This window comes from Stegodyphus dumicola, chromosome 6 (genome assembly GCF_044657685.1).
Source record: "Stegodyphus dumicola isolate Sdum_Otavi_A_Nest chromosome 6, ASM4465768v1".
Lineage (NCBI taxonomy): Eukaryota > Metazoa > Arthropoda > Arachnida > Araneae > Eresidae > Stegodyphus > Stegodyphus dumicola.
In genome coordinates, this window is record NC_140773.1 from 66,907,471 (window position 1) to 66,934,934 (window position 27,464).

A 27,464-nucleotide genomic window follows, 5' to 3' on the forward strand; every position below is an offset into this window, starting at 1 on the left:
ATGTCTAAAATTTTTTTTTCCATATCCTTAATTCAGATACTTAACAAAAATCCAAAATACAAACCCTCAAATATAATGTCAACTACCTTTAAAAGATAGGAAAATAATATTGTTTTATTTATGCATTGAAATATTAAAAATAAAACAATTGTCAAAATGTAATCTAGACAACAAATGGCATTTACTGCCATTTTATGATTATGAAGTGCATAATAAAGCATTAATAGAGCACAATCAGTAGAATGCTTTTCAAAGAAGCATTTTTTTCCCCCCTTTTTTTTCTCTTCTTTCAAAGTGTTCTAAAAACAACAGAAGGCTTAGTATTGGCACATAGCGAGAATATTTCTAATTTAATGAATTTTTCTATGTGATTCTAAAGTAATACAACTACATGAGAATAGTAATAACGTATTTTCAGCATTTGAAAACTTGAAAATTCTTTCGACACACCAATCGTAATAAAATTATAAATTAAAGAGTAAACCAATACACACCAATAAATTACAAAAGAATATCAATTACATTTCAAGGGTGAAAAATCAGCCTCGAATTATTCTAATTTCTTTATTAACAAAAATCGTAAATTTTGTAATGAAATATCTCGACCAATTTTGGTCATATAGGAGTCGAACTTCTTGTACTCATTTTTTATAATATGTACAAAATTTTCCTGGTAGAAAACCACATAAAAAATTATATTTTGTAATTTTATAAAATTGATTTTTTTCAGTTTAAAAATACCAAATCACATTACTTGAGGCATTTATAAAATTTTTATTAAAAATGTGTGTCTCCAACCAATGGTTGCAAAAATAAGGTTCAGCCAAGGGCTTTGCAGAAATGGTGTATATAGTTTTACATGAAATAAATTTCAAACTATAGTCTAAAATTTACAAAAAATTAGTACATATAGTCCTCTTCATAGTGGAATTACACCACACATCAAATAACCAGTAAATGCATGTATATGTTTGCCATGCATGTCAAGTCTGTCATCAAACACTAACTGATTCGTAGATCCCCTACTCACATGCAGGATACGATTCCAGAGAGAGTTAGGCATATTTCTTCTAAGAACGTAAGGAGGGGTGAAAGAAGATTCTAGACACAATAAACTTTTCTCTTGGAAACCTTTTTCTAATACAAATAAAATAAAATAGATAGGAATACTATTAAGAACATATTCTGGATACAAAATAAAAAAAAAATATTAAGAATTATAGCTGTTTTTAAAATTTTCCTATTTATCATTATTTTAATACTACTTCTCCTAAAGATATACCTACACTACCATGTCTCTTGAAATGCAATTCAAAGTCAATCTTTATATTTGAAATTATGTAGAATTTTTCCTAATTTTAAGATTTTACTAGTATGCTTTCCTCTCCAATCAGAAATCTTGTTAACACAGTTACTAGCAATAATCAGTTTTGTTCTCTCATGTGAAACTTGCAGATTATCTTCAATGAAATTATTTTTTCATTTGAGACGGTTGCTTTTAAGGAGTGTTCAACTTCCTCAGTTGCATCTTCCACGATTAAATATGCAACTTAATTGTACTGTTTTCAACCACAATGGCCATTCTCTCATACTGCCATTAAAAAACTAGCCCAATAAATTAAAATGCAGGATTTTTTTTTAAATAATTAAAATACTTCCTTACAAAAGAGAACTTTTACTTGAGTATTCAGCATGTAGCAGCTAGTTTCTTCTTTATAATAAAGCATTATTACTCAGTAAGCAGTAAAGAATTTTTGGTCAAACAACAGTCCTTTTTATTCCTAGATCATGTATTAACATCAACACAGCTGTTGTTTCCTCGCAGTTTGGAATCATCTCTATTAAACATATTAGAGTAGAATGCTTTCCCTTTTGAGTTCTCTTGGCACTCATCATCTGAACACCTTCACGAACCTAAATGGGTGTGGTTGTGGGGTTCTACTGTATAACATAATGAAGAAGCCAAGTTGCTGTTAGAGAAGAGAAGTTGCCCAAAAGTTGAAGCAGCCATTGAAAGAATGTCTTTTTGATGATGATGAAGACATCTAGAGGAGTGTTACACTGAGTTTTGGGGCAATACCACAAGACTCAGACAGATAATTTCAGGCTTTGTTAAATTGTGCCTTTCACTATAAAGGTGCAAAAAAAAAAAAAAAAAAAAAAAAAAAAAGACACATTTTGAATAGAAAACATGCAGTGCCCTTGATTTTTATTTTATAAACTTAGTCTCATTACTTACTTATTAGATTATGGAAGCTATGCTCGTGAAATACAAATACATATACAAAACCTTCATAAAAAAAGCATAAAATATTTCATAGGTACACTTTAATTAATGTTAATTAAATTAAGAATTATTTATAAACTTAGCTACAAAGCATTAATACGATTCTACATCAATATCACTTAGGAGGGGGGGGGGAATCTGAAACTTTCACAGATTTTGATATAAGTTATAGTTTAGGGCAATAATTACATTTTTCATGATCATTAGCCATCTTCCTGGCTACTGTCATCAAAAACCAAAGCCACTTTTCTCCTTCGCAATAAAAACTGAAAATTTTGGAAAAATTTCTCAATATATTCCTGAAAATAACTATTTTAGATGTTTAAATACAAATAAAAATTCTATTCACCAGCATATTTGTAAAATACTCTGAAAATGTGCATGTGCACTCATATGTACAATACATAAAAGCTAGCATATATGCTTTATACTAGCATTTATGCCCTATAAATTAGATGACATTATCCTGTTTTTATCATCTCAAAAACAGCAGGTTTTACACATAAAAATTTTCTGGCCATAAAAAATGCTTCTGAAAATCGTGAAAAAAATTCAGAATTATCTGCATGTTCTAATTAAAATAATTACATTATAATATGCTTATAATATACCTATAATATCAAATATTGAATTCACAACAAATATTAGAAAAGGGTACTTCATAATTTATTTCAAAGCAAAAGCTTATTCATCACAAATAATATGTATGACAGCATCATAATATGACACAAAACTCACTATAAAAAAAGCAAATATTTCAATTACAATAAGTTATTAAAAGCGGTATTTCAGATAAAAGTAAAACATCAGACTTACATGGCAGTAAATACCATAAAACAAACAGAAAACTGTGACACACAGGAAAAACTTCACATAGTGCACAGGTATTGTACAATTAAAGAGGAAAAATACCACTTTTAATACAAAGAAAAAAAAAAGATATATAATCTGTATTTACATTATATTTTATGTACATATATATTACCTCAACTCATTCATATATTACAGCAAAGTAATCATTCCAATATCAAAACTGTAAAAGTATCATATTACTTTTTTAAAATTATTTTTGAGCTTATACATGTAAACAAGAATAGTTGCAAAAGCCATGTGTTTTACAAGCTTAGTGCATATTGAAAACAGCTGTGACCATAATAATTTACAGTGCCTCATATAAAAATTTCACAGGAACTTTCTATTAGATTGAAAGATAAGCATTTATTAATATGATACTGACCAAAAATAAATAAATATCTTCATATTACTATTCAAAGAGCTAAATAAAAATCAAATAATTAAAAGTTGATAAATTGGTACTAAAATTTTATTTGTATATATGCATTATATACAGGATGATCCAAAAGTTTACAGACAAACTTTAAGAGTAGGTTAGGCATTAAAAAATTAATTATTCTGATGGAGGAAGATGTGGCTGCAAATGCAGAAAAATAGACAAAAAAATGCAATAAAGTAATACAACATATTCATTAAACAAAATAAATGTTCACAATTTCAGAGGAAGTTAATTCCATCCACAGCAATATAACCCTCACTAAATGAATGATTATTTAAAAAAAAAAAAAAAAAAAGAATTCTCAAGGATTAATGTGACGTTCGAAGTCATACACTGCACAGCTTTCGTACATAAGGATTAGAAATAACACTGAAGGAGGAAATCAATATGAAATGACTGATGTGGTTGCTGTGCCCTTCTCCTCAAAAACATCTTCCACCCTGAACATCAATAACTCAACTGGCAATGACTCACATCTACCAACACTATTTCTGGCAAACAATGCTCTCCATCTCTAGTACACAAATGTAGAATTCACAGCCAAAAATTCATATACAAATGTGCAAATATGACTTAATTTTGTTTAGATATAACCTTAAAGTTTTTGTGAACTTTTGGACCAATTGTGTATGCAAATCATACATACATAATAATGTATCTATTTAATTTAAATAAGTATATTGAAAAAAAAATCTGAACATTATTTAAAACTGTATTTAAAAATATATATATATATATAAAAGCCTCTCGCAAAAAGATTTTTTAAACAATATAGCCTAGAATAAAACACAACCCAAGACAGAGGAAAATCAATATTTAAAATAAATGGGGCAAACAATGAAATTTTATTATCATTTATATGCATTCAATTCAGACTTTGGTATGATGTAAATTCCTCATTTCATTTTTCACTAAAAGCTTGATTGATCTCTTATCTGATGCTTGCAAATACAAAAATTTGTTTCTAAATTTATACTGTGTAATCCAGAATAACAACTCTCAACTCCCTAGATATAACTACATTAACATTCGTACATTGGCACTTACATAATAATACCTTTTTATCTTAGCATTTCATTTTAGCCAATACATAATAAAGTTCGGTTGCATTTTATTTGGGACATACTGTAGACACAAAATTATAAACCTCTGATTATAAAATTCATGGAAAATTCCTATAGGTTAAGTTTACTTGAAATGTGAAACATTATTACCTATTCACTTCTGAAGTAGCATTCAATGTAATACTCCTCACATATGTTGAAGCATTAGAAGAAAACTTTCTGTCATACGTGTAGTCATCATGCTGTTTTTGATAGTTTTAATTTTCTGAAAATATCATTAATATAGAAATATTTTGGAAACAGAAGTGAAATCAAAAGGTGAAGTATCTGGCAAATAAGACAGTTGTAGCATGGCAGAGATCTGTTTCTGATGAAAGCACAAACCTTTTTGCTCAAACATTACATCAGATGTTAAAAGGATATTTTAACTACATGCTCATTACAGCATAACTATCCTGCATGATTTACTTCATACATTTTTTCTATAAAAAGTGCACAAATGTTTTCTCATAGCCAAATTCAAATACTGTTAATTTCACTCTTTCACAATTTTTTTAATAAGGAGATATTTATACAGATTAACATAGACAGCTTTTAATTTAAGTGGTTTATCCTAAAAAATACTCGTTAGTTATAATTTCCAATCGATATAATCTATTCCAATTTATAATTAGTTTAGCTTCCTTTTTTTACATAATACTAATCATGCAAAGAAAAATTAGCATTCAAACTAAAAGGAAAAGAGAAGCTAAAACATTGCTCATGTTTGCACAATAACATATTTATAATGTACACTGCAAACACACACAAAAAAAAAGGGGCGCAGTTCTATATCTCCTGTATTACTGGGCCGATTGACGATATTCAAATTGCTTTTTTCCTGTCTCAAAAGCGCAACTTAGGATATATATTAGATTTGTATACAGCATTGTTCTAATATAGGTATTTTGACACAAAATCAGACATTTTCTGAAATGCCATGCCAATTTTTTCCATATTTCGATTCGACAACTGCTAAGTTCTGGAAAAATTGCACCAGTGGTTTCTAAAAAATTACCTTTCAAAGTTTTAGCTCCTCAATGTTAATTGAATTTGGTATGTATTTATTAATCTCTGTTTTTTATTAAACTTATTTGATTCTTCCTTTCACTTTTCGAAATTTAGGTTCATTGCAAACAAAATTCACCCATTTTTTATAAGTTAGTTTTAAAATTTGTATTTTTAAATCATTTTGATAAATTTTTCGAAAAAAATTTGAATTATAATCTATAAAATTTTTACCCTCATCTTAAAGTAGATTTATTTCTAAGCATACCTGCAAAGCATTAGTCATAACAGTCAAAAGTCATATCCGGACAGCATATACAGTCAAAAGTCGTTAATCCGGACTCGTCGGGACTTCGGCGATTCCGGATTATCGATTTTTCCGGATTATAGATCATCAGTTTAAATCTGGTAAGATGGCATGCAGAAATTACAAAATTAAAAATATGAAACCGTAATTTATGAAATAAAGAACAATTATGATCTAAAGGGTATCAAAGTTTACAAAAAGAAAAAGCTTAATATTTGTTTACTTTATTAAACATTTCCTTCAATGTAAGTTGCTTCGTTTCATGTGATAATACTTTCTCTTTAATTCTATTAAACAGACATAATTTCTTGTTTAGTTACAAAGTTCCGCTGTTCAAGTCCTATAATTGCTGTGTTGACCGACTAATTTGTCAATCGAAATGTTTTCGTTTTCAATAACCTCTGGGTCACTTTCTTCACTATCGGAAGCGAATTATAATGACGAGGAACTTGATTTAAATCATATCAAAGACGGAGTATATCGAGATGAAATACTACACTTAGTACGGAATTATAAACCAAATAAAATAAAAACATCTGCTCTGAAGATAAGGATAGTGTTGACAGATCAATTTCCAATCCGCAGCGTGAAATTGATAAACAGATTTCGGATTTCAAAACATACTTTCGCTTTGTAGATACAAATTACATATTAGTAAATATATATCGGAAATTCTATTTGACATAATCTTTCTAATCTATCATAATCTAATAATGACGTTTCTGCCCCCCCCCCTCTGCCGCAGAGCAGCGTGAAATTGATAAACAGATTTCGGATTTCAAAACATACTTTCGCTTTGTAGTAAATATATATCGGAAATTCTATTTGACATACTCGAAAGTTCAAGCTTACTTTTATAAAATTGCTCTAACAGTCTGCAAAAAGTAATAAGCCGGATCCAATTCGAAGATTAAAGAACAACGCAATCTGCAACATTAACTGAATTAGATAACTTTAGCTTAGCGTGTAACTCCGTTACACATTAAACGCGCATGCGCACAAACATATTCGCAGCTTAACGGTCTTATGCGCTCTCGTAAACGCCTGTGCGCACGCGTGAACGCATGCGCAGAAAGTTTGTAGCTTTGATGTCCGGATTAACGACTTTTGACTGTATGTGAATTTACATACTGGCACATTTTGAAGTAGATATTTTATTATAAGCGATAATAATGCTTATAACTATTTATTATAAGCGATAATAATGCCAAACGTGGTTTACGCACTTTGTTAAAATTATTTAAAATTAATGAACGATGACTTTTTCCCTGCTCGTTTGCAATTTAAAAAAAAGCAAAGAAAAATAGGTTGCCAAAAATTAAGAAGTTGGCCAAGTGAATTAATTATTCTTGGTGCAAACTGAAAAAAATCTTGCCAAAATAAATTTTTTGATTTCTCCACAAATTTTGCACCAAATTTTATAAAATTTAATATTCAGACTCAGACATTGAGTCGTAGAATCGAAATATGGAAAAAATTGGGATGTCCAATTTTGTGTCAAAATACCTATATTAGAACAACGCTATATAAATCTGATATATATCGTAAGTCGTGCGTTTGAAACATGAAAAACGCAATTTGAATTTCGTCAACATGCGCAGTGGAACATGAGATATAGAACCGTTCCCTCCTTTTTTTTCTCCACAGTGTACCTTTTGCTTTAATATCACCTACAATATTGACAAGAAAATTCTCACAGCATAACATAAAGAATCAAAAACCGGCAGACAGACCTAGTGTGCTTTGCCATAATTAACGAAACCGAAACCAAAAACTGATTTTACTGCTTATAATAAGTTGCGCCATCGCCAGTTGTTAAAAGAAAACACAGCTTTATTTTATTTTTACCTAGTCATAACTAACTTTCAGTTGTTATTAATGCATTTTTCTGTCATCCTATGCAAATCCAAAATATCAGCCCCAACAATTTTCAAATTCTAAAAAAACTAATCAATCTCATTTTTCTAAAAAGCTTATTTATGTTTCATAACTGATGCTTTACTTTGCTCATTCTGGCACTTATTCTCTTTTAGTATAATCATACATATGTATATAAGAAGGCAATTACATTTCCTACACAAGTATGTCACACACACATATATAGAAAATAATCCTATAAATGCATGTTTAATTATTAATACAAAAGAAACCCTCTCAGAAACAGGAGCTTCATTATAATGTGTAATTATTTCAGTTTAAGTGTATGTTATCCACTTTCAAACGTTTATTATCCTGGGAAATCAATCAGTACAGCTGGTGCTCTATACAAAAACTTTAACAACTTAAAATAAAATACCATAATTTCCGGAAGAAATGCTGCGACGTTTACGTGTTTAAAACTTAAAATTTTCAACAGATACGGCGTTTGTAACCATGCGCCGTTTATGTGCACTAAAAATAATATGTTTCCTATGATGGTCATTGTACATCGTTTGGATGGCCCTGTCATTGTACATAGACTGGTGCTGTTCCCACGCAAAAGACCACTCATTTGTTTTTTGCGAACGTTATTTTGCTTACATTCTTTCCCATGAACGGACTTACATGCCTTATTCACCCTAAACGGGATCTCAGAACAATAACATTCTTCCCCCTTTCAAATCAACATTCTCATCAGTTTGAACAGTCTCTCTCCTCTGCCATTCGATAGATCTTCCAGGACCCAACCTCTCCCCAGCGCTGCCTTTCCTGCAATATTTTTCAAAGGCGGACACGACACCACCTGCCTCCCAATAACGAACTCTGAATTCATAAATCCGAATTTCCGAATTTCCCGTTCAGCACGAATTGATTTTTCTTGGCATTCTGCCAGATACAGATCCCATCAGTTTGCGTACAAGTACTTGGTGAACAGTTTTTAAGTAAGAAGGGAGCGGAAAATTTTTGAAAATGTCACCTAAACGGCACAGAAGCTATACTGCTGGCTTTAAGCTTAATGTAAAAATTGGAAATAGAGCAGCAGCTCGAGAGTTTGAAGTGGATGAGAGATATATTCGACATTGGAGAACTGAAAAAGAACTTCTTAAAAATATGCCACAACAGAAACGAGACAAAAGAAGTGGTACTGTAAGGTGGCCGAATCTAGAGGTCAATCTTGTAAACTGGATAAAGGAGCAACAAGGAAAGGGAATGGCAATTTTGACTGTAAAAATTCGCTTACAAGCAAAATTTATAGCAAAACAAATGAACATAAATGATTTCAAAGGAGGGCCTTGCTGGTGTAGCAGATTTATGAAAAGAAAAAATATTTCTGTGCATACTAGAACAACAGTCGAGCAATAATTACTGGGCAATGAATTGGCAAGATAATAAGGCATCTTTTCTAAAATATGTGACAGATATTATTGACAAAAAAAACTTCTTCGGTCACAGATAATAAATATAGATGAAATGCCGTTAGCTTTCGACCCTCCTGCAAACAGAACTATTGATGAAATTGGTGCAAAAACTGTATCTGCTTATGATGGGGCATGAAAAAGCACATCATTTACATGTGTGTTAGCTTGTGCCGCAAACTGCTACAAGCTAAAGCCGATGATAATTTTTAAACGAAGGACTATTCCGAAGGGAGATTTTCCTAATGACGTAATTATTTGTGCAAACGAGAATGGCTGGATGTGCAAAACAATCATGCATGAGTGGCTACAAAAAGTTTGGCAGTGTCGTAAGGGATCTTTTTTCCAACCAAAAGGGTTATTGATAATGGATTCCATGCGTGCTTATTTACTCGAGTCAGTGAAAACCAGATGTCAAAAATTGTCTATGATTTAGCAATAATTCCTGGTGTTTTGACAAAAATCTTACAACCATTAGATTTGTCAGGTAATAAATCCTCCAAAGCTGAAGTCCGAAAGCGGTGGGAGTGTTGGATGAGTGAAGGACGTATACCAAAAGCGGTAAAATGGGTAAAGTACCTTATAACGAAGTTGCAAAGTGGGTAGGAAGTGCGTGGAAATCGGTAAAAACATTGTCAATAATAGCAGGGTTCAAAGAAGCTGAAATTATATCCTTAGATAAAGAGACTGTAAACCAAGAACCTTATATATTTTAGAATATAAATGCTATAATTTAACATTTTTACTTTAAATGCTACTGGACATTTAGTGTGAACTAATCTGAAACTTACTCAGATCTTTAATTTAAAATTTAACACAATTATGCTTGAGATTTATTAACTATTTGATTAAAATATGCATAAATTATGTTTGCCTTTAACTGTGAATTATTATTATTCAAAACAGATAAACATGCTTTCAAACCTTTATATTGACAAGATATGTTTAAAAATGGATTTAAAATATGATCTCATCCCATTCCCCTAAACTGTTTACATGTTTGTTCTATTAATTTTAAATGCCTAGAAAAATGGCACCTATTGCAAATGATATATTAATGAATTTTTATATTCATATCAAAAATATGTATCAAATTACTGGAAATGCATTTTCTACATTAGCAAGATTTATGATGCAAAACTTAAGGTTCATTTTATAAACAATTCATCTATATTATACCTAGAGCAAATCAGAAAATGCTAATTCACACAACCCCATGCAAATTCATTATAAACAAGCACATATAGCAGTAATGAGGAAATAATTTCTCTTACTTTAAAATTTGCATAAAGATACGTGGTTTTATAAAAAAAAAAAAAATACAAAATTTTCACTCATATTCTCTATGGTTAATAATAAAACCATCAACACCAAACTAAAAACAACAAATCACTATCGCACTTTAAAAAATCCTTATTTATTCCAGAAATCAGTTAAATACCTTTTTTTACTTTAATGACTTTAAATGCTGTTAAATTGACTTCTCTTTCCTTAAAATATTGTTTTGGCACCCATCACTCTCACTAAAATACTCGCTAAAAGCAGCACTCATTTCTCAGCTAAAATAACCAAGAATATAAAACAAAAATTCTGTAGTTCTGTTAAAAGTTACAAAACAACAGATGATATGCACAACACAGCAAAGGTCATGCCTAGGCTTAGAGCAGTTTTCATCAGAAAAATAATGATAGATAATGTTATGCAGCCTTTTCTAATAATAAAAACTTTAATTTTCATACACCTGGACAAAAGCACCATTCAAAAGTCATGCATTTTTTAAATATATAATGCTTTCTTTCAGGCCTATAAATAAATTTTTCTGCGAATTCAAAATGCACAGAGCTATATAAAAAAGAAAAATCCATATTTCTATCGAAAACTCACACAAGTAAAAAAAGCTTCACTTCAGGACCCAAAATGGCTAACAAATATGACACCACATTAAAAAAACTACAAATAACAAAGAGTAATGTTAAAATACTTAGTCTAATAAATCAACCGCATAGTGTATTTAATAAACAAAATTATTGAAAATTTGATAAGATTCATATTCATCTATTAAATAAATATGAATTACATCTTTCAATATATTTTCTTTGTAAACTTAGATAAATATTTATTTAGTTATTCATTATATCCTTGAATATTGTACATCGGTAGTATACTAAATATTGCACTAGATTATAAGCAATATCATGTACAAATCTGTAAACAACTCTGGTATTAATTTCTTGACAATAAACTTAAACTAGATATAAGTTTTTGTATCATCAATCACATATAAAGAAATACAATTTCCTGGCTAATGCATCTCACCGTTTAGCTAAAAGATAAAACTGCATAAAACTTCACAGAATTTTCACATAATGTAGAAACAGTCATGCAAATTATGGCAAAATAACTAACCATAGAGATGTAATATTTATTAATATAAAAGATTTCAGACTTCCAGACATTGTTCATCCCTGTATATCTGAACTGCCCCTAATCCAATGTCCTTTCCATCAATTTGAGAAAAATCACCTTCCTGAGAAATAATTTTTTATGCTATTTCTTTTTTTTTAATTTAAGCTATTTCAAAAATAGCAAATTAGCCATAAAATTGTATTTCTTAAGTAAATCTTTTAATCTATTTTATACCAGTCAAAAAGTAATATATCTGATCTTAACTTTTTAAAATGTATATGAATAAAAATTTTTCACAAAACACCAAGCTGATGCTCGTACTGTCAAAAGTCATTAATTCGGACACCCATAACCCGGAATGATCTATAATCCGGACCTCAAAGCTTCAAAATTTCTGTGCATGCGTCAACCCTTTAGATCATAATCGTTCTTTATTTCATAAAATTACGGTTTCATATTTTTTATTTTATAATTTGTGCATGCCATCTTACCAGATTTAAACTGATGATCTATAATCCGGAAAAATCGATAATCCAGAATCGCTGAAGGCCCGACGAGTCCAGATTAACGACTTTTGACTGCATTATATGAAATGAGTAATAAGTGGCTTCTAAAACAATACAAAAGAGTACTTCACGAAACGAAATAGCACTGAACTGCATGGTTACAAATGACAGAAAACACAACTCACAATTTTAATACAAAACTATTACTAATCTTATAATCAATTCATAATACAGATTTCACACAAGAATGGCTTTTACAAATAAAATTCATGGTATACTATCTCAGGAGTATTATACTATGGCTTAAAAGTGACTTCTACATCATGCAGTTAATATAATTTCACAAAAGTCAATCAAATGTTACTTGAAAAAATAATCTCAACTGTAGCTCTTTCATGTTGAACTATAATAGCTCTCATATTTTGCATATACTGTGAATAGAAAGTATACTTCTCTTGACAATGTTCGTATATTAGTAAAATAATGGCTGATGTAATTAAGAGACAATACTACATTAAAAAAATCAAATATTCATTCACAAGTACACACTTCTAGAAGCAATTTAAATAAGATTTTTATAATCAGATCAATCAACATCTTCCAGTGACTGCAGCAGCAATTCTAAAAATTTCAACACAATGAAATCTAAAATTGGAAAGAAAAAAGGAAACCTTAAAATAACATTTCAATTGAAAAAAGACAAATTAAAAAATTATCATAAAAGATGCTAAATATTGTTGAGAAGAACTAAAAACAACAACAAAACAAAAAAAAAAAAAAAAAAAAAAAAACTATATATCAGCATATAAAAATAAAATTTTTATGATACAGTCAAAATTTGTTAATTCGGACACCCATAATCCGGACCTCAAAGCTACAAACATTCTGTGCATGTGTCGCGTTGACGCATGCACATAGGCGTTTACGCGTTCGCGTAAGATATTTACGGCTGAGAATTTGCATGTGCGCAAGCGCATAATACGTTTACGCATACGCGTTTAATGTATAACGGACAGTATAAGCTAAGCTAAAATTATCTAATTCAGTTAATGATGCAGAATTGCGTTGTTCCTTAATCTTTGAATTGGATCCGGCTTATTATTTTTTGCAGACTGTTAGAGCAATTTTATAGAAGTAAGCTTGAACTTTCGATTATGTCAAATAGAATTTCCGATATATATTTACTAATATGTAAAGGATCTACAAAGCGAAAGTATGCTTTGAAATCCGAAACCTGTTTATCAATTTCACGCTGCTCTGCGGCAGGGAAGGAGAAACGCCGTGGCGTGCAATGAATTGGAAGTTGATCTGTCAGCACTATACTTATCTTCAGAGCAGATGTTTTTATTTTATTTGGCTTATAATTCTTTACTAAATGTAGTATTTCATCTCGATGTACTCCGTCTTTGATATGATTTAAATCAAGTTCCTCATCATTATAATTCGCTTCCGATAGTGAAGAAAGTGACCCAGAGGTTATTGAAACCGAAAACATCTCGATTGGCAAATTAGTCGGTATTCTCGGCACACCAATTATAGGACTTAAACAGCGGAACTTTGTAACTAAACAAGAAATTATGTCTGTTTAATAGAATTAAAGAGAAAGTATTGTCACATGAAATGAAGCAACTTAAACAACTTACATTGAAAGAAATGTTTAATAAAGTAAACAAACAAGTATTAAGCTTTTCTTTTTGTAAATTTTGATACCCTTTAGATCATAATTGTTCTTTATTTCATAAATTACAGTTTCATATTTTTAATTTTGTAATTTCTGCATGCCATCTTACCAGATTTAAACTGATGATCTATAATCCGGAAAAATCGATAATCCGGAATCGCCGAAGTCCCGACGAGTCCGGATTAATGACTTTTGACTGTACAAGATATAATGCACACTATATGAAATAAATAACAATCAGACAAACAAATAATAAATACAGTGCAAAACAGAAATTTTAAAGAAACAAATACAAAGACAGCACAGTTTTTAATTGCTAACTGATGAAATCCCTAAATCTGAGGCCTATTATTTAACAAATACTATTTAACATTACAAACCATTAACAACAATGAAAAAATTCAGTTTATTAAATGATATTTTGCATTATGCATATAATTTCTGCACTGCAAGAATTTTAACTAAAGAGCAACTGGCAAACATTATCAGCCAGAGAAAATATTCTGTTTATCCCGAGTGCTACAACAGAGTTAACTGTGCCATTATTAGGAGGAGGACATGGGTAAGAGCAGATTACGACGATGACAGTATTCAAAGATGCATATGTGTAAAAGACATTAGTTTTGCTTCATCTGTAAATAACCTCATCTATTTCCTGCCACATATGTAATCACCTTATAGTTTGTAGCAGCTATTCATGTTTCCAATAAATAGACTTTCCCATAAATTGGATTCGTCATTTCAAGCCCATAGACAGTAAGTTCACATTCATCATATTTCTGGATAGAACAAAGCTTCCTACAAGCATGGGTGCTCCAGCTGCAATGAGCCTAGGAAGAATTATGATGAATATTACAAAAGAAAAGTAAGTTTGTTTAGATTATTTCCACATTGTTACTTCTAAGAATAGTGTTCTACTATACTGTGAATTAAAATGACTACCTTAAATTCCATCCCTAAAAATTCAAATTCTTTAAGTAAGGGGCTGACAAAGTCAATTAAACTTTTACATCAAATTGTGTGTGGAACTTTAGGTGATCGAAAAAATAGAGCAAGATTGCGTAACTTTTGTGGTTTTCAATCTGATTTTAATATTGAGGAAACAAAACAAAAATTACTTTAAACTTTTACTGGAAATGATTTTAATTCTGTGTGTAATTTGTTACATCTTAATTTTGATTCAAATTCAGATAAAAACTGTGAGTTAATATTGAATAGTCTTTGCGATTTTAAGTTTCTAAAATTCGAAAGTTATGATGATGATAAGTTATCTGAAAATGAAAGTGCTTATGATTCTGACAAAAATGGCGATATTAATTCTGTTTGATCAGAATCACCTCCCATAAATAATTCAGTGGATGAAAACATTATAATGCCTAGCAATATTTCCATACATTTTCGTGATATCTTAGAAACTGTTTCTGAATTTAATGCCACTGATACATATCTGGTCGAATCCTTCATTCGCGATTTAGAAGAATCTTTTAAATTATTTAAGTTTTCTGAATTACAGAAAATTGTGTTTGCTAAAAAATTGCTTACTGTTCTGCTAAAGTATTTATTCGGTCTTTGAAAGGTATAATGTCATGGGACAAATTAAAAGAAAATCTTTTATCTGAATTTGGTTCTAAAATAAACAGTGTGCAACTTCATAGTTTATTACAGAAATGGCACTTAAAACTTGGTGAATCTCTTTCCGAATATTTAATTGCCATGTGTGAAATAGCCAGTTGCGGTTTTGTTGATGATTCATCGATACTTGATTATGTAATCAATGGAATACCCGATCAGAGTAGGCAAAAAATTATTTTGTATGGGTGTAAAACTATTTCTAAATTCAAAGAGAAATTAAACATTTATGAGAAAATTCGCATTCCAGATAAGAAGAATAAGGGTTATTCAAGTACGAACATACAAAATAAAGCATGTGCTATACCATATAAGAGTAAAGAACCAAGGTGTTATAACTGTGGAAGTAAGTCATAAATCTGACTCATGTAACAATAAGAGTAAAGGATTTAAGTGTTTTAAATGCAATTCATTTGGACACAAAGCGGCAGATTGTTATAAAATATCTCCTAAAAATATCCAAGATGCCAAAATTGTATCACCAATAACTCAGACTTGTCAGAAAGAAATGCATAAAACTGTTAATTTAGGTAATTTGCAAATTGATGCTTAAATAGATACTGGTAGTCAAGTAATGCTAATCCGAGAAGATAGGTTCTCCTGAACTTAAGTCGACAGATCTACAGTTAATGGGTTTGGTAATGGGAAAACTAAGCCTATAAGAAGATCTGAAGGTGAATTCGAAATTGATGGTTCTTCATTTGGATTAAATATTTGTGTTATTGCAGAAAACGAAATATTTTTACAAGCGATCATTGGTACTGATATTATAAGGCAAGGGGAATTAACTGTGAATGAAAAAGGAGACGAAATTAGAAAATGCAACTAGAAAACTATTTGACAAGCATTTGTAATGATGAGGAAATCGATTTAAATCATAACAAAGACGGAGTGAATCGAGATGAAATACTACAGTTAGTAAAGAATCATAAGCCGAATAAAATAAAAATATCTCCCCTGAAGATGTAAATAGTGCTGACAAATCAACTTCCAGTTCATTGCGCCCCCACAGAGCAGCATGAAATTGATAAACAGATCTCGGAATGGTTAGAGAAACAAATCATTAAACCGAGCTGCTCTGATTATAATAAGTAATATCGTACTAAGTAGAAAAAAATGCGGTTCGTGTAGACTATGTCTGGACTTTCGGCGCCTGAATAAAAAAAAAATTTGCAATTGCTTTCCTCTGCTATTAATTGATGATGTTATTGATAAATTACAGGCCGCAATAGATTTGAAATACGGTTTTTTTCATGAAGTAGACGAAGAAAGTATACATTTTTCGTGACACAAAACGGACAATATGAATTTTTGAAAGTCCCGTTTGGTCTTGCTAATAGCCCAAGTGTTTCCCAAAGATATATCTACGATATATTGCGTGATCTTTTAAAAGGCAATACTGTTGTAATATATATGGACAACATCATTATTCCTTCCAAAAATGAAGCTCTGGAAATTAAAAAATTGAAATGAGTATTACAGACTGCATCGGAATATGGACTGGAACTAAGCATTAAGAAATGTCAATTTTTGAAGCGCGAAATTGAATTCTTAGGGCACAAAACTAAAGATGGGAAATTATATCCTTCTTCTTCTAAAATGAAAGCGGTAATTAACTTTCCAAAACCAAGATGTTCAAAGTTATTTAGGTTTAACTGGTTACTTTAGAAAATTTATATCTAATTATTCATTAATTGAAAAACCGCTTAGTGATTTACTGAAGAAAGATTCTAAATTTAAATTCGAAACTAAAGAATTTTATGCTTTTAACGAATTGAAAGGCATCTTGACACCTGAACCTGTTTTGTGTATTTATAATCCAAAACCAAAAACCGAAGTACACACTGATGCTAGTGCTGATGGTTATGGTGCATTTCTGTTGCAGAAATCCTTAATTAATTGATAATCAGATGCATCCAGTTTATTATGTGAGTAGGAAGACAACAGACATTGAACGTAAATATTCGAGCTACGAATTAGAGGTTAAAGCAGTTGTAGAAGCTCTTCAATTTCAGGGTGTACGTATTAGGCATACCGTTTAAAATAGTGACAGATTGTAATGCATTCAAACAAACTATGTGCAAGAAAGACATTTGCACTAAAATATCTAGATGGACATTAATGTTACAAGATTATGATTAGGACATTAATGTTACAAGATTATGATTACACAATCGAACACAGATCTGGTACCCATATGAGACATGTGGATCCTCTTAGTCAAAATCCTATATGTATGGTAATTCAAGATGGTATAACATTTAAGATAATTCAAGCTCAAGAAACTGATGAAAATATAAAAGTTATAAAAGAAGTTTTGAAGTCTAAGCCATATGAAGATTATTGTTTGCGGAATGACGTGCTTTACAAAATGGTGAATGGAATTGAAGCACTAGTAGTACCTGAGATTATGCAAATTGAAGTAATTAAAAACACACATGAACAAGGTCATTTTGCTGCCAAACGTGCTGAAGAACATGCGAAACAATATTTTTATATCTCTAAATTGAAAGAGAAAATTGAAAAATGTATTGCAAATTGTATTACCTGCATGTCCAACCAGAAATCTGGAAAGAAGGAAGGATTATTACGTCCTTTACCTAAAGAAGATATTCCTCTAAACACTTACCACATAGACCATTTAGGACCTTTAGAAAGTTCTAACAAGAATTATAAATACATTTTCGCTGTTATTGATTCGGTTAGAGAGTTTGGTTATATCCAACTAAAACCACCTCTAGTAAAGAAGCAATAGCTAAACTTGAAATTCAAAAATCATTGTTTGGAAATCCCTGCAATATAGTAGCTGACAGAGGTACTGTATTTACTTCTCAAGAATTTGCTGATTATTGTACTAACGAAAATATTCATCTATCCTGAATCACAACAAGATTACAAAGAGCCAATGGACAAGCAGAACGGTTGAGCTCCACTATCATATCGGACATTTCTAAGTTGGCTACAGATGACTCTACGAAATGGTACAAACACGTGAATAATGTCCAACAAATTATTAATTCGACTTTTCAGAGGAGTATCAATTCGACACCCTTAGCTTTTGTTTGGTACAAAGATAAAGATGAATAAAAACAGGAAGATCAAAGAACTGATAGAAGCTGAAATCCAGAAGGACTTTATCGAAACTAGAGAAAATCTACGTAAAGAGGCGAAAAAGCAGATTCTGAAGATCCAAAAAGAGAATCAAAAGACTTACAATTGAAATTGATAATTCCCTCGTAAATACAAGATCAATGACATAAGATGTGACATAAGATCAATGACATAATACAAGATCAATGACGTTAAGCGCACTAAACTAGGGCCAGGTATAAAGCTAAAATCAAAGTTTTTAGGTCCCCACAAAATCACCAAGGTGAAACCTAATGTCACATACGACGTGGAGAAGGTTGGTTTTTCCGAAGTACCGTTAAAACTAGTACTGTGTATTTTTACTAGTACCTGAAATCATAGTCAGACAATCTTTGATAATGAAATAACGACTTTGATGATTCCTGATTTCGACTTTTCCCAACTCGACAAATTTCTCCCGATTTGACTAATGGACTATTGTTTTAAAGACGTGAACTATTTTAAGAAGAATGAAGATGATATCTAAGAATGAAGCGTATGAAGGAAGACGGCCCAAAGAAGATGGTATCTAAGAACACACATTCAGAAAATGTATCCAGATGATGTTTAAGAAGACATATATATGAAGATGAATCCAAACGAATTGTTCTAGACAGGAAGATATGTTTGGGAAATACCAGGTAGACTGTTCAAGATGAAAAAATACTGAAAGAGCACTGAAGAAGAGCTAAAGCCGTTATTTCTGAAGATGTTAAGATGATGAGGGAAGATGGCTGAAATAAACCATTTAATATGACTTTTCCCTCAATACTAATACTAACTAAAAATCTTTTTTTTTTTTTTTTTTTGTTTGTTTGTTTGTTTGTTTGTTTGTTTTTAATTTTATTTTTCAGATCCCTAGATTTGGATGGTGGTCCTACGAGAATGCGAGGCCACATTCTATCAGGATGGAACAAGCAGTTATGGGAATGCATCATCGAGTAGATGTAACGCCAAGCCGTAGAGAAAGGACCTTTGGATCCCGAGTGCTACGACAGAGTTAACTGTGCCATTGCTAGGAGGAGGATATGGGTAAGAGCGGATTACGACGATGACAGTATTCAAAGACGCATATGTGTAAAAGACGTTAGTTTTGCTTCATCTGTAAATAACCTCATCTATTTCCTGCAACATATGTAATCACCTTGTACTTTGTAGCAGCTATTCGTGTTTCTATTAAATATTCGTCTATAAACTGGATTCGTCATTTCAAGACCCTAGACAGTAAGTTCACATTCATCATATTTCTGGATAGAACAAAGCTTCCTACATAGATAATATAGAACAAAACATACTGATACTCATTTTCTGCAAAACTGACATTAAATATGTCTACAGCAGAAATGCCTGCCAATATTTTAACAAAGCATCTTGCCAGGGACAAACATAGAAAATGCACGGATCTACTAAGTCTTTAATTTTAATTATTAAATGTGTTTTCCAATTTTACTCTCCTTTAGTTCTGCTATTCCCCCTTGGTCTGCACAGTGCTGAAAAGGAAAGAAAGTGACTATATTTAATCCTTTAATTGAAGCCAGACTAGTGTGGGTTGTAGTTGTGTATCTCATCATTCTGGTGTGGTATTGTGTGCCATGGATTGCTGACATGAATGTAGTGGATGAAGACATAAACAGTAGTCCATTACAGCATGAGATTCTAGTTGCAGCCATTATCTATTTTGTGGCAATGCATCTAATCAAAGTCAAATGCCTGCTGATGGGTATAATATCAAGAGGTCCTGACAGATCCTGATCAAGAGGCCCTGCAGAGTTTTATCCCGTTTATCTCATCTTGTTTTTCTAGGGTCAATTCACACACACATATTCATTTATCCTGTCAAGTCTTAAGGACAGACTCATTAAAATCTTGTTATTCACTTACAGTAAGAGTTCTCCATGTACACTGCTCAAAAAAAAAATGGGACAGTCCTATATCTCCCGATCTACTGGGCCAATTGACAAAATTCAAATTGCGTTCTTCATGTCTTGAAAGTGCGATTTAGGATATATATTAGATTTATATATAGCACTATTCTAACATAGGTATTTTGACACAAAATCAGACTTTTTCTGAAATAACATACCAATTTTTTTACATATTTCGATTCTACGAATCAAATTACGCCTAAATATGAAATTTTGTAAAATTTGGAGCGAAATTTACGGAGAAATTCACAAATTTATGTTGGCACTTTTTTGTCAGTTTGCGCCAAGAATACTTCACTTGGCGAACTTCTTAATATATGGCAACCTAGTTTCCTTTCCCGTGAGAGGGAAAAAAAGTCACCATTTTTTCTTTTTCGAATTTCATTTTAATTGTTTAAGTTGCACTTTTTTTTTTTTTTTTTTCGAATAACTGTTTTAAAAATTTCTATTTACCTATTCGAACTGCGTAAATAAAGGTGCAGCGTTTATTTTTTTCAAATAGTTTTCTTTATATATATTTTTCGTCATAGTTATTTATTATTTTAGGTAATTTTTAAATTTTTATACTTTTATTTTAATTGTTTGTGTTGCATTGTCTCTTCAGATAATTGTTTTAAAATTTTCTATTTATTCCTTCGAACTGAGCATTTTAAATATATTTATTAATATCAATTTTCCAGAATTTGATTTTATTTATTTGAACTGCGTTTCTTTCGGAAGAATACTTTGTATAACCCAGACTACGATGAGTTTGAAAACTGCATACTATATTAAAAGAGAAAATACAGTAAAGCACAGTTTTACACGCCTTTCAATGTTCCGTTTAGAAAAGATATATATAAATAAGAGAGATGTATAACCGACATTTTAACTTAGGATGACTTGCATACACTGCTTTAAACAGTTTTATCATTGTGCCCATTGCTTTACACAATTTTATCCTACATTTGGTTTCTTAAAATGTTATTCATATTTTAGTCAAATATTTTATTTTTGAAATCGCAAGAATCAAATATCATAACATTGAAAAGTTTTAAATTTAAAAAATACAAATACTAAATTTTACGAAAAAATTTATTTTCTTCTCTTTTTCTTTAAGCATTCTGAAAGTATGTTAAAAAATATCCAATTTTTCGAAACATTTTGGTATTTCTGACAATCATTTTAAATAAAGTTATCGCCTTCCATTTCATACAGGCCCACAAACGGCAGAGCGGTAAAGACATTGATCACTGGTAGTTTGGTCCGAGGTTCGAATCCCGCGAACGGGCTGGTTGCATGGGTGTTTTCGTGGTTTTCCCGATGTGTAACGTGTATACAAGCCAGTTTTCCTTAGAAAGTCTTCCACGAAGGCATCCCTCCCTTTAGGCAGATAGCCCTCTTGTGCTTTGCCTTAATTAAATAATCCAATCCAATCCTTAATTAAATATAATTGATTTGTAACTTTTACTAGAACTGACGTTAAGAATTGAAGTGCAAATAAATAATATCGTGTGCAATCTTGATTAATATAAAATTAAAAATATTTGCACAGAAAAATATTTGCATTCAGACAGAAAGTTTTTTGAAATATTTGCAATTTATAAGAAGGATTTATTAATAACTGTAATAATTACTTATTATATTACTGATGATTAGGAATCAGTTCTTGACAATTACATTCTAAATTAAAATTTTAAGAATTATTAGAATTTTAAATTAGAATAATGAAAATACGCTACGCACAAAAATACATTTTAGGATAAAAAATTAGTTGATTTTTTATGTTTTAAAACTTCTTGAATTAATTTAATAAACATCGTATCCTCGTCGTTAATTGAATTCAGAATTGGGTGTCATTTATATAATTATTCTTACTTGTCCACGGAATCTGCTGACTTATCCAGCGATTAAGTAGCTGCAGATCATTTCTACATAACCATTGAACTTCCATTAATTCAGTCTCTAGAGGGTTGTATATTTATATCCTAATTTGACTTTTATAAAAATGATTATTCTAAATCTTATGTTTCTATAAAAATATATTGTGCTTTAAAAATATGAATGATAGTACCAGCGACTTCAGCCACTTCTCTTTCAGCCACTTCAAAAGCATCAGTTTGTTTAGAAATAAATTGTGCAGTTAATGTCATAAACTTCAAATAAACATCAAATGAAAATTCTCAGTTTTAGACAATTCGATTTAAACGAAGTAAAGTAGCAGACGATAAAACGCTGAAGGTAAAAATTTACTCATATAATAATAAAAAAAAAAGAGAGAGAGAGAGAAATTTAAAAAAATATTAAAAAATTTATTTAAAAAAATAGCTTTTCATATAGTTTATTAAATATTTATTACGCATCATTGAGGGGAAAAATGTCATATAATAAATTCTCTGTAAAATTTTACTTGAAATTTAAGGTTAAAAATAGCTGTGGCAATACAATGTAACAAAAATCCATAGACCACATTTGGCATTATTATCGCTCAAAAAAAAAAAGATGCCAAATTTCAAAACGCGAAAATATGTAAATTTGTGTATATCTTAGAAATTTTGAATAAAAAAGTCTAATTTTTTGCAGATATGCTTAAAAATATACCTACTTTAAGATGATAGTAAAAATTTTATAGGTTATAATTCAAAATTTTTTTTGAAAAATTTAGTAAAATTATTTAAAATTAGAAATTAAAAAAATAAAACACAAAAAAATGGGTAAATTTTATTTGGAATGAACCTAAATTTTGAAATGTGAGAGAAAAAATCAAAAAAGTTTAATAAAAAAAGAGATATAAATAAATATTTGCCAAATTGAATTAACATTGAGGAGCTAAAATTTTGATATTTAATAATGCAAAAACTACTCGTACGATTTTTACAAAACTTGGTATTCTGGCATAATTTGAGTCGTAGAATCGAAATATGTAAAAAAATTGGTACGTTATTTCAGAAAAAGTCCAAAAATTGGTATGTTATTTCAGAAAAAGTCTGATTTTGTGTCAAAATACCTATGTTAGAATAGTGCTATATATAAATCTAATATATATCCTAAGTCGCGCTTTCGAGACATGAAGAACGCAATTTGAATTTTGTGAATCGCCCCAGTAGAACGGGAGATATAGCGCTGTCCCATTTTTTTTTTTTTTTTAGCAGTGTACATTGTTCTGGTATCACTCTCAACATCAATATATTCAAAATAATTATTCCCCCTACAGTGTTTCAGATTAAAACTTCCCAAACTGAGTAAGATGCACTGTTCATGAAAATTCAAGCTTAATGTACCTCTTCATTTTTTATATGAGAACTTTTTTAATTCATTAATTAATTAATTTTACTTTAATTACTAATATTTAAAATGTGAACTTTTACATAATTCAAAAGAACAAATGCATACTTTTTCCTTTTAAATTACCTGATTTTCTGTTAAAAATTCAGATTCTCTGTAAACCTTCTAAAACACTTTAAATTGCTCTCCATTTTGCAGGTAAATGGGAACCCTGAGAACATTCTTTTCAGTATGCTGCTTTATTGTGAAATTTTACCAAATTCTCTTCAAAATTTTCAAGCAACTTCTGTACACATCACATATGCCTACAAAATAAAAACCCTACACACTTCATGAAGAATTGAACCCAAAGAAATTCATTGAATTGAATCCAAAGGAATGAAGAGGTACATTAATTTGAATTATTTCAGCTTCCACTGATAGATATTTCTTATGCAATTCCTTTATAAAATCATTTTTAATAGTTCCTACAATTTGATTCATCAAATGTTTCTCATTTACTGAAGCAAGTACATGCTTATCTCTCTGCAATTTGCATTTAACGATATTGCTTCTATCAATTCTACATCGGCATTATACAACATGACTGTAGTCTTCTCATCATAAAATCAGCAATATAACGATAGCATCTCATTACAAACTCCCATTTAATAACATGAACTTGATATTTCACCTGCTCAACAAAACACATAAAATTTACAGAAATTTATCTTGGAGCCCTCTGAAGATATTTTCAAAACTTTCAGCTACATCAGTAGAAAACAATACCTACCTTACCATAATACTGAATATATGCCAAGAGACATCTTTTGAATCTCAAAAAAGCATACAGAGTTATGCTTAGAGTTGGATAATAGTTTCAATATGGATGACTAAAGACAACTTTACAAATGGAAACAACACAGCCACAAAATGGTTTATTCTGAATTTTATCAAATTTTTAATGTTATTTCAAAAGTACAGATGGTTAAACTAAAATGTTTTTGGTATTTTTGATTATCTGCACTCTCAATTAAAAGCTGTAGAAAAGTATTGAAGCAATCCGAAAGTCGAATGTCCAATATCCGGACCTACAAACCAACACAAATTTTTTTCTTTAAAAAAATCTAGGAACACCTGCTGGACAGGGAGGGAATCATGCCATGACCAATGATAATACAGTGATTGTGTTGTCTATGACCACACTTTTGGCCCTTGAGTGGTTGTGGATGGTTAACATTTTTCAATCTGACCTAAACAATGTATGAAGCCCCAAGACATATTTGTGTGGAGCGAAATGTTGCTCATACCGTTTTTTTTTTTTTTTTTCCCCTCCCCTTGTTCTGTTGACACACAGCTGTAGAAAAAAAGAGAAAGAATTGAGATTCTGAAGAACTTAAGTATAATTGATATAGCAAATTGCACTCTTCCTTAACTTAATAAATAAAATTTGATCCAGCTTCGTTGTCTGCAGGCTATTATTATCAAAGCTATCTAATCAAAATTAAATTCTGAATTTTTGATTATGTCAAAAAGGATTTCTAACCCTTTTGTGCAAAGTGAAAGCATATTTCAATGTCATTCATGCAAAAAGAGGAATTACTGGGAGGAAGCAAAGAAATAAAAGGATATCTATCTAAAAATTATGTAAGGAATATGGCATAAAACAGAAAAAAGGAGCCTGAAGAATTTTTTGTGGATTCTGGCACACTACTAGCAATAAATAACTGAAGAAAGACAGCATCACAGTAAAGGTGAGCCATTAATGGACCCAATGCTAATACTCAAGTCAAAATATTTCATGAGAAAAATGTACTTAAAAACTTAGTGCACATATTCACCAGGTTGATTAAAATTGCCAGTTAAGGCAATTAAGAATTTTAGGTGCAAGAGAAGTTTCCGCCAATACTGAAACAGCTGAACATTTTGCACATAAATTCATTGAACTCATTAATAGCGAAAAATTATCTCCAAAAACAAATTTATAATGTTGAAGAAACTGGTCTTTTCTGGCAATATATGCCCTAAATATTGGTGACCATGGCAGAAGAGAACCACCTGTTGTCAAAGATTCCAAAGCAAAACCAGCAATTTTAACACCTGCAAATGCCATAAGATGGCACAAACATAACCAATTTGTAATAAGAAAAAATAGGCAACATTTGGCCATTTAGAGATGTAAAGAATTTCCCCATTACCTACCAGTTAAATAAAAGAGCATAAATGATGCAAACATAAAACAATGATTAGTTTTAAAGCCATTTCTTATACTTGAGGCTCAATATCATTTGAAGTCGGTTGGTTTACTCGATCATTAAAAAATTGTTCTGATTATAGACAACTGTTCAGCTCACACTTAAGTAAAAGATAACATTTCCAATCTTTTTCCTCAAATTATATGCACCTCATTCAGTCAATGGATATAGAAATGCTTCACATGCTGAAATGCAGATATAAAGCAGCTTTCTTAAAATATATGCTAAATTTCCAGAAAAATGGCAAAACCATTCAAGAATTTTAAAAACATCTTACCAGCAGTTCTCAACATTTTCACTAGCATGTACAATCTAAACAAAAATTGAAAAACTTTAATACCACCACAAAATTTTCAATAATTATTTTTCACCTTCTCAATAGAAATATTTTTTTTAAATATATTTTGCCATTTGCTCAATCTGTTGGTTATTTGTATTAAATACATACAGATAAAAAAATTATATAAAAATGGCTACTATCTTAATTATCAAAATTTAAATTATAATACTTTAATTATAAAATTAAATATGAAATTCGGGCCTGTTTAAGAGAGATCATTTCTTTATGTCTGGTCTTATTTCACTTAGTTTTAACCGTTAATTAGGGTGCAGTTTAATTTTGTTTTTTATTTATTTCTCAAATATAACATGGAAGAAAATTTTTGTTCACACAAATAGATTGTGCAAAAAGGCAATAAAAATTTAATAGCTTTATTTGAAATGCTTTTAAATTATTTTTTTCGGTTCAGCCAAAAGTTAAAAAGTGTGTTATTTTTTTAATCTTCAATCACATTAAATTTCTATCAATTGTTCTTTTTCTTCATGTGACAAAATTTCAGGTACATTTGAACAAAATGGGTTTCTAATCCAAATTTCTTTTTCAGAATCCTCAGGGAAATGAATGTCAACGATTTTTAATGTTGGATACTAATTCTTCCTTTCTTTTAAAATTTGTTTTGGTAAAAAAAAACTATTTAAAAGTGTTAAAAATATTATTATTGAATTCTTTGATTAGTAGATCCAAGTTTTTTATCATTGCATTTATTTTATTTATAACATAAAAAATTAGCATCTTGTCCTTGTAATCCTAAATTTAATTTAATTAACTTTCCAAAAATATTAGCTAAATATGCTAAACGCGCCAACCATAATTCACTAAATAAACAATTTGAATTGCAGAGAAAAATTTGAATTTCTGATCGAAGTTCAAAACGAAGATTTAAAACTTTCGCTCTGGTTTCTTACCTTACTTCAGAATGCAACAAAAAAGCATTTCATATTTACTGTCCATCTCTTGACATAAAATTGTAATTATTCTTGAATTTAAGGCTCGTCTTATAATACAATAAACAATTT

At 30.3% G+C, this 27,464-nt stretch overlaps 1 protein-coding gene across 4 annotated transcripts in view; it reads right to left on the reverse strand.

The window, feature by feature from the left end:
* Positions 1–2,931: 2,931 nt before the first annotated feature.
* LOC118201222 (transmembrane protein 184B-like) overlaps positions 2,932–27,464 on the reverse strand; it is a 106,994-nt gene continuing 82,461 nt past the window's right edge. For 3 of the 4 annotated variants that reach the window (XM_035373276.2, XM_085818462.1, XM_035373277.2), the window contains exon 10: positions 2,932–12,891. The gene's annotated coding sequence lies outside the window, so the exon portion shown is untranslated. Of the gene's footprint in view, positions 12,892–14,180; positions 14,758–27,464 lie in introns of those variants that run through there. The other variant, XM_085818464.1, reaches the window with a different exon arrangement.